The following is a 9,496-nucleotide window of genomic DNA, read 5'->3' as shown; positions in this document are numbered from 1 at the left end:
TTAAACAGTCTGAAAGAAGTCAAACTAGTTCACGTTGGAATTAAACAGTCTAAAGAAATCAAACTAGTTCACGTTGGAATTAAACAATCTAAAGAAGTTAAACTTATTCACGTTGGAATTAAACAGTCTAAAGAAGTTCTAGTTCACGTTGGAATTAAACAGTCTAAAGAAGTTAAACTTATTCACGTTGGAATTAAACAATCTAAAGAAGTTAAACTTGTTCACGTTGGAATTAAACAGTCTAAAGAAGTCAAACTAGTTCACGTTGGAATTAAACAGTCTAAAGAAGTCAAACTTGTTCACGTTGGAATTAAACAGTCTGAAGAAGTCAAACTAGTTCACGTTGGAATTAAACAGTCTAAAGAAGTTAAACTTGTTCACGTTGGAATTAAACAGTCTAAAGAAGTCAAACTTATTCACGTTGGAATTAAACAGTCTAAAGAAGTTAAACTAGTTCACGTTGGAATTAAACAGTCTAAAGAAGTCAAACTTGTTCACGTTGGAATTAAACAGTCTAAAGAAGTTAAACTTATTCACGTTGGAATTAAACAATCTGAAGAAGCCAAACTAGTTCACGTTGGAATTAAACAGTCTAAAGAAGTCAAACTTGTTCACGTTGGAATTAAACAGTCCAAAGAAGTTAAACTTGTTCACGTTGGAATTAAACAGTCTAAAGAAGTTAAACTTGTTCACGTTGGAATTAAACAGTCTGAAGAAGTCAAACTTGTTCACGTTGGAATTAAACAGTCTAAAGAAGTTAAACTAGTCCACGTTGGAATTAAACAATCTGAAGAAGTCAAAGTTGTTCACGTTGGAATTAAACAGTCTAAAGAAGTCAAACTAGTTCACGTTGGAATTAAACAATCTAAAGAAGTTAAACTTGTTCACGTTGGAATTAAACAGTCTAAAGAAGTCAAACTTGTTCACGTTGTAATTAAACAGTCCAAAGAAGTTAAACTTGTTCACGTTGGAATTAAACAGTCTAAAGAAGTCAAACTTGTTCACGTTGGAATTAAACAGTCTGAAGAAGTCAAACTAGTCCACGTTGGAATTAAACAGTCTAAAGAAGTCAAACTAGTTCACGTTGGAATTAAACAGTCTAAAGAAGTCAAACTAGTTCACGTTGGAATTAAACAGTCTAAAGAAGTTAAACTTGTTCACGTTGGAATTAAACAATCTAAAGAAGTCAAACTTGTTCACGTTGGAATTAAACAGTCTAAAGAAGTTAAACTAGTTCACGTTGGAATTAAACAGTCTAAAGAAGTCAAACTAGTTCACGTTGGAATTAAACAGTCTAAAGAAGTCAAACTAGTTCACGTTGGAATTAAACAGTCTAAAGAAGTCAAACTAGTTCACGTTGGAATTAAACAGTCTAAAGAAGTCAAACTAGTTCACGTTGGAATTAAACAATCTAAAGAAGTTAAACTTATTCACGTTGGAATTAAACAATCTGAAGAAGCCAAACTAGTTCACGTTGGAATTAAACAGTCTAAAGAAGTCAAACTTGTTCACGTTGGAATTAAACAGTCTAAAGAAGTTAAACTTGTTCACGTTGGAATTAAACAGTCTAAAGAAGTTAAACTTGTTCACGTTGGAATTAAACAGTCTGAAGAAGTCAAACTTGTTCACGTTGGAATTAAACAGTCTAAAGAAGTTAAACTAGTTCACGTTGGAATTAAACATTCCAAAGAAGTCAAACTAGTTAACGTTGGAATTAAACAGTCTAAAGAAGTCAAAGTAGTTCACGTTAGAATTAAACAATCTAAAGAAGTTAAACTTGTTCACGTTGGAATTAAACAGTCTAAAGAAGTCAAACTAGTTCACGTTGGAATTAAACAGTCTGAAGAAGTCAAACTAGTCCACGTTGGAATTAAACAGTCTAAAGAAGTTAAACTTATTCACGTTGGAATTAAACAATCTGAAGAAGTCAAACTTGTTCACGTTGGAATTAAACAGTCTAAAGAAGTTAAACTAGTCCACGTTGGAATTAAACATTCCAAAGAAGTCAAACTAGTTAACGTTGGAATTAAACAGTCTAAAGAAGTCAAAGTAGTTCACGTTAGAATTAAACAATCTAAAGAAGTTAAACGTGTTCACGTTGGAATTAAACAGTCTAAAGAAGCCAAACTAGTTCACGTTGGAATTAAACAGTCTAAAGAAGTCAAACTTGTCCACGTTGGAATTAAACAGTCTAAAGAAGTTAAACTTGTCCACGTTGGAATTAAACGATCTAAAGAAGTTAAACTTGTTCACGTTGGAATTAAACAGTCTAAAGAAGTCAAACTAGTTCACGTTGGAATTAAACAGTCTAAAGAAGTCAAACTTGTTCACGTTGGAATTAAACAGTCTGAAGAAGTCAAACTTGTTCACGTTGGAATTAAACAGTCTGAAGAAGTCAAACTAGTTCACGTTGGAATTAAACAGTCTAAAGAAGTTAAAATTATTCACGTTGGAATTAAACAGTCTAAAGAAGTCAAACTAGTTCATGTTGGAATTAAACAATCTAAAGAAGTTAAAATTATTCACGTTGGAATTAAACAATCTGAAGAAGCCAAACTAGTTCACGTTGGAATTAAACAGTCTAAAGAAGTTAAACTTGTTCACGTTGGAATTAAACAGTCTAAAGAAGTTAAACTAGTTCACGTTGGAATTAAACAGTCTAAAGAAGTCAAACTTGTTCACGTTGGAATTAAACAGTCTAAAGTCAAACTTGTTCACGTTGGAAAAACTTGTTCACGTTGGGAATTAAACAGTCTAAAGAAGTTAAACTTGTTCACGTTGGAATTAAACAGTCTAAAGAAGTTAAACTTGTTCACGTTGGAATTAAACAGTCTGAAGAAGTCAAACTTGTTCACGTTGGAATTAAACAGTCTAAAGAAGTTAAACTAGTCCACGTTGGAATTAAACATTCTAAAGAAGTCAAACTAGTTCACGTTGGAATTAAACAGTCTAAAGAAGTCAAACTAGTTCACGTTGGAATTAAACAATCTAAAGAAGTTAAACTTGTTCACGTTGGAATTAAACAGTCTAAAGAAGTCAAACTAGTTCACGTTGGAATTAAACAGTCTAAAGAAGTCAAACTAGTCCACGTTGGAATTAAACAGTCTAAAGAAGTTAAACTTATTCACGTTGGAATTAAACAATCTGAAGAAGTCAAACTTGTTCACGTTGGAATTAAACAGTCTAAAGAAGTTAAACTAGTCCACGTTGGAATTAAACATTCCAAAGAAGTCAAACTAGTTAACGTTGGAATTAAACAGTCTAAAGAAGTCAAACTAGTTCACGTTGGAATTAAACAATCTAAAGAAGTTAAACTTGTTCACGTTGGAATTAAACAGTCCAAAGAAGTCAAACTAGTTCACGTTGGAATTAAACAGTCTAAAGAAGTCAAACTTGTTCACGTTGGAATTAAACAGTCTAAAGAAGTCAAACTTGTTCACGTTGGAATTAAACAGTCTGAAGAAGTCAAACTAGTTCACGTTGGAATTAAACAGTCTAAAGAAGTTAAATTAAACATTCTAATTCACGTTGGAATTAAACAGTCTAAAGAAGTCAAACTAGTTCACGTTGGAATTAAACAGTCTAAAGAAGTTAAACTTATTCACGTTGGAATTAAACAGTCTAAAGAAGTCAAACTAGTTCACGTTGGAATTAAACAATCTAAAGAAGTTAAACTTGTTCACGTTGGAATTAAACAGTCTAAAAAAGTCAAACTTAGTTCACGTTGGAATTAAACAGTCTAAAGAAGTCAAACTTGTTCACGTTGGAATTAAACAGTCTAAAGAAGTTAAACTTGTTCACGTTGGAATTAAACAGTCTAAAGAAGTTAAACTTGTTCACGTTGGAATTAAACAGTCTAAAGAAGTCAAACTTGTTCACGTTGGAATTAAACAGTCTAAAGAAGTTAAACTTGTTCACGTTGGAATTAAACAGTCTAAAGAAGTCAAACTAGTTCACGTTGGAATTAAACAGTCTAAAGAAGTCAAACTTGTTCACGTTGGAATTAAACAGTCTAAAGAAGTCAAACTGTTCACGTTGGAATTAAACAGTCTAAAGAAGTCAAACTATTCACGTTGGAATTAAACAGTCTAAAGAAGTCAAACTTGTTCACGTTGGAATTAAACAATCTAAAGAAGTTAAACTTATTCACGTTGGAATTAAACAGTCTAAAGAAGTCAAACTTGTTCACGTTGGAATTAAACAGTCTAAAGAAGTTAAACTTGTTCACGTTGGAATTAAACGATCTAATGAAGTTAAACTTGTTCACGTTGGAATTAAACAGTCTGAAGAAGTCAAACTAGTCCACGTTGGAATTAAACAGTCTAAAGAAGTCAAACTAGTTCACGTTGGAATTAAACAATCTAAAGAAGTTAAACTTATTCACGTTGGAATTAAACAGTCTAAAGAAGTCAAACTAGTTCACGTTGGAATTAAACAGTCTAAAGAAGTCAAACTTGTTCACGTTGGAATTAAACAGTCTGAAGAAGTCAAACTTGTTCACGTTGGAATTAAACAGTCTAAAGAAGTCAAACTAGTTCACGTTGGAATTAAACAGTCTAAAGAAGTTAAAATTATTCACGTTGGAATTAAACAGTCTAAAGAAGTCAAACTATTTCATGTTGGAATTAAACAATCTAAAGAAGTTAAAATTATTCACGTTGGAATTAAACAGTCTAAAGAAGTCAAACTAGTTCACGTTGGAATTAAACAATCTAAAGAAGTTAAACTTGTTCACGTTGGAATTAAACAGTCTAAAGAAGTCAAACTAGTTCACGTTGGAATTAAACAGTCTAAAGAAGTCAAACTTGTTCACGTTGGAATTAAACAGTCTAAAGAAGTTAAACTTGTTCACGTTGGAATTAAACAGTCTAAAGAAGTTAAACTTGTTCACGTTGGAATTAAACAGTCTAAAGAAGTCAAACTTGTTCACGTTGGAATTAAACAGTCTAAAGAAGTTAAACTTGTTCACGTTGGAATTAAACAGTCTAAAGAAGTAAACTTGTTCACGTTGGAATTAAACAGTCTAAAGAAGTCAAACTAGTTCACGTTGGAATTAAACAGTCTAAAAGAAGTCAAACTTGTTCACGTTGGAATTAAACAGTCTGAAGAAGTCAAACGTGTTCACGTTGGAATTAAACAGTCTGAAGAAGTCAAACTATTTCACGTTGGAATTAAACAGTCTAAAGAAGTCAAACTTGTTCACGTTGGAATTAAACAATCTAAAGAAGTTAAACTTGTTCACGTTGGAATTAAACAGTCTAAAGAAGTCAAACTTGTTCACGTTGGAATTAAACTTGTTCACGTTGGAATTAAACATCTAAAGAAGTTAAACTTGTTCACGTTGGAATTAAACAGTCTGAAAGAAGTCAAACTAGTTCACGTTGGAATTAAACAGTCTAAAGAAGTCAAACTAGTTCACGTTGGAATTAAACAATCTAAAGAAGTCAAACTTATTCACGTTGGAATTAAACAGTCTAAAGAAGTCAAACTAGTTCACGTTGGAATTAAACAGTCTAAAGAAGTTAAACTTGTTCATGTTGGAATTAAACAGTCTGAAGAGGTCAAACTAGTTCACGTTGGAATTAAACAGTCTGAAGAAGTCAAACTAGTCCACGTTGGAATTAAACAGTCTAAAGAAGTTAAACTAGTTCACGTTGGAATTAAACAATCTAAAGAAGTTAAACTTATTCACGTTGGAATTAAACAATCTGAAGAAGCCAAACTAGTTCACGTTGGAATTAAACAGTCTAAAGAAGTCAAACTTGTTCACGTTGGAATTAAACAGTCCAAAGAAGTTAAACTTGTCCACGTTGGAATTAAACGATCTAAAGAAGTTAAACTTGTTCACGTTGGAATTAAACAGTCTGAAGAAGTCAAACTTGTTCACGTTGGAATTAAACAGTCTAAAGAAGTTAAACTAGTCCACGTTGGAATTAAACATTCTAAAGAAGTCAAACTAGTTCACGTTGGAATTAAACAGTCTAAAGAAGTCAAACTAGTTCACGTTGGAATTAAACAGTCTAAAGAAGTCAAACTAGTTCATGTTGGAATTAAACAATCTAAAGAAGTTAAAATTATTCACGTTGGAATTAAACAGTCTAAAGAAGTCAAACTAGTTGATGTTGGAATTAAACAATCTAAAGAAGTTAAACTTGTTCACGTTGGAATTAAACAATCTGAAGAAGTCAAACTAGTTCACGTTGGAATTAAACAGTCTAAAGAAGTCAAACTTGTTCACGTTGGAATTAAACAGTCTAAAGAAGTTAAACTTGTCCACGTTGGAATTAAACGATCTAAAGAAGTTAAACTTGTTCACGTTGGAATTAAACAGTCTAAAGAAGTTAAACTTGTTCACGTTGGAATTAAACAATCTGAAGAAGTCAAAGTTGTTCACGTTGGAATTAAACAGTCTAAAAAAGTTAAACTAGTGCACGTTGGAATTAAACATTCCAAAGAAGTCAAACTAGTTAACGTTGGAATTAAACAGTCTAAAGAAGTCAAAGTAGCTCACGTTAGAATTAAACAATCTAAAGAAGTTAAACTTGTTCACGTTGGAATTAAACAGTCTAAAGAAGCCAAACTAGTTCACGTTGGAATTAAACAGTCTGAAGAAGTCAAACTAGTCCACGTTGGAATTAAACAGTCTAAAGAAGTTAAACTTATTCACGTTGGAATTAAACGATCTAAAGAAGTTACACTTGTTCACGTTGGAATTAAACAGTCTAAAGAAGCCAAACTAGTTCACGTTGGAATTAAACAGTCTAAAGAAGTCAAACTTGTTCACGTTGGAATTAAACAGTCCAAAGAAGTTAAACTTGTCCACGTTGGAATTAAACGATCTAAAGAAGTTAAACTTGTTCACGTTGGAATTAAACAGTCTAAAGAAGTCAAACTAGTTCACGTTGGAATTAAACAGTCTAAAGAAGTCAAATTTGTTCACGTTGGAATTAAACATTCCAAAGAAGTCAAACTAGTTAACGTTGGAATTAAACAGTCTAAAGAAGTCAAAGTAGTTCACGTTAGAATTAAACAATCTAAAGAAGTTAAACGTGTTCACGTTGGAATTAAACAGTCTAAAGAAGCCAAACTAGTTCACGTTGGAATTAAACAGTCTAAAGAAGTCAAACTTGTCCACGTTGGAATTAAACAGTCTAAAGAAGTTAAACTTGTTCACGTTGGAATTAAACATCTAAAGAAGTTAAACTTGTTCACGTTGGAATTAAACAGTCTAAAGAAGTCAAACTAGTTCACGTTGGAATTAAACAGTCTAAAGAAGTCAAACTTGTTCACGTTGGAATTAAACAGTCTGAAGAAGTCAAACGTGTTCACGTTGGAATTAACAGTCTGAAGAAGTCAAACTAGTCCACGTTGGAATTAAACAGTCTAAAGAAGTCAAACTAGTTCATATTGGAATTAAACAATCTAAAGAAGTTAAAATTATTCACGTTGGAATTAAACAGTCTAAAGAAGTCAAACTATTTCATGTTGGAATTAAACAATCTAAAGAAGTTAAAATTATTCACGTTGGAATTAAACAATCTGAAGAAGCCAAACTTGTTCACGTTGGAATTAAACAGTCCAAAGAAGTTAAACTTGTCCACGTTGGAATTAAACGATCTAAAGAAGTTAAACTTGTTCACGTTGGAATTAAACAGTCTGAAGAAGTCAAACTTGTTCACGTTGGAATTAAACAGTCTAAAGAAGTTAACCTAGTCCACGTTGGAATTAAACATTCCAAAGAAGTCAAACTAGTTAATGTTGGAATTAAACAGTCTAAAGAAGTCAAAGTAGTTCACGTTAGAATTAAACAATCTAAAGAAGTTAAACTTGTTCACGTTGGAATTAAACAGTCTAAAGAAGTTAAACTTGTTTACGTTGGAATTAAACAGTCTGAAGAAATCAAATTTGTTCACGTTGGAATTAAACAGTCTAAAGAAGTTAACCTAGTCCACGTTGGAATTAAACATTCCAAAGAAGTCAAACTAGTTCACGTTGGAATTAAACAGTCTAAAGAAGCCAAATTTGTTCACGTTGGAATTAAACAGTCTGAAGAGGTCAAACTCGTTCACGTTGGAATTAAACAGTCTGAAGAAGTCAAACTAGTCCACGTTGGAATTAAACAGTCTAAAGAAATTAAACTAGTTCACGTTGGAATTAAACAATCTAAAGAAGTTAAACTTATTCACGTTGGAATTAAACAGTCTAAAGAAGCCAAACTAGTTCACGTTGAAATTAAACAGTCTAAAGAAGCCAAATTTGTTCATGTTGGAATTAAACAGTCTGAAGAGGTCAAACTCGTTCACGTTGGAATTAAACAGTCTGAAGAAGTCAAACTAGTTCACGTTGGAATTAAACAGTCTAAAGAAGTCAAACTAGTTCACGTTGGAATTAAACAGTCCAAAGAAGTTAAACTTGTCCACGTTGGAATTAAACGATCTAAAGAAGTTAAACTTGTTCACGTTGGAATTAAATGTTCAGAAATAAGTAATGCAAGCTTATCACAGGCTCGTGGTCATTAAGAGAACAATTTACAGCCCCGCTGAATTAACTTAGACAGGAAGTAATCTACATTCTTATCAGTTCAACCACCTAGAGAATTCATTATGAATATAAAACATGATCTAGTTGTCAACCTTAGATTTATTTTAAAATTTCATTTGTTTTCTAAATATATCAGTTTGTGTTTTTAATTTTTTGATATTGTACATTCTGCTTGTTTGGTTGAATGTTAATAGTTGTAAATCCTAGAACTAGGTTTTAGTTTGGTAATTTCTGCTATGCAAAAATTCGCGTTCTTTGATGCTCATTAGGTAAGAAATTGTAGGTTAGATATAGATACTAGAAATTGTTCAAGAAACGTTTTTCTCATTCCCTCATTAGGACGCGAACAAACGCAATAAGTAAGTGTACAAAAGCACCTAACCAACATTAGGCACCAACGAATAAAGTTATTAGGTTGAGAGTTGGCGTGGGTTAGTGGTTAATGTATAGATTCATGGTTAATCAACTTTTGCCACAAGCTCGCTCTCAACATTTGATTCTTGAGGTGAAGGTTGGGCTAAGATAATAGTGGTTAAATTTATGTATAAATATATACATGTGTATAATTCTCAAGTAAAACATTTAGAAGAATGTCAAAATTACTGTGGATACATATATATATGGGAGTAATTTTCAAGGTAAACATTTAGAAGACTGTCACCTTTAGATTAGCTTACATCCCCTATGTACATATTTTTCATGTTAAATACTTAAAAGAAAGTAAAATAGATTTAATATCAATTATAGTTAGTGTATAGAACTTATAATTTAAACACCTTAGGAAAATTCAGCTTTAGCGTAAGCTGCTGTGTTCGCAACAATCATGCTCGCCCTTTCAGCCGTGGGGGCATTATAACGTGTCGATCAATTCCCTATTTGTTGGTAAAAGAGTAGTCCAAGAGTTGGCGGTAGCTGGTGATGACTAGCTGCCTTTCCTCTAGCCTTACATTGCTAA

The sequence above is a fragment of the Tachypleus tridentatus genome, chromosome 10 (assembly GCF_004210375.1).
Source record: "Tachypleus tridentatus isolate NWPU-2018 chromosome 10, ASM421037v1, whole genome shotgun sequence".
NCBI classification, from domain to species: Eukaryota; Metazoa; Arthropoda; class Merostomata; order Xiphosura; family Limulidae; genus Tachypleus; species Tachypleus tridentatus.
This window is presented reverse-complemented; position numbering follows the sequence as displayed.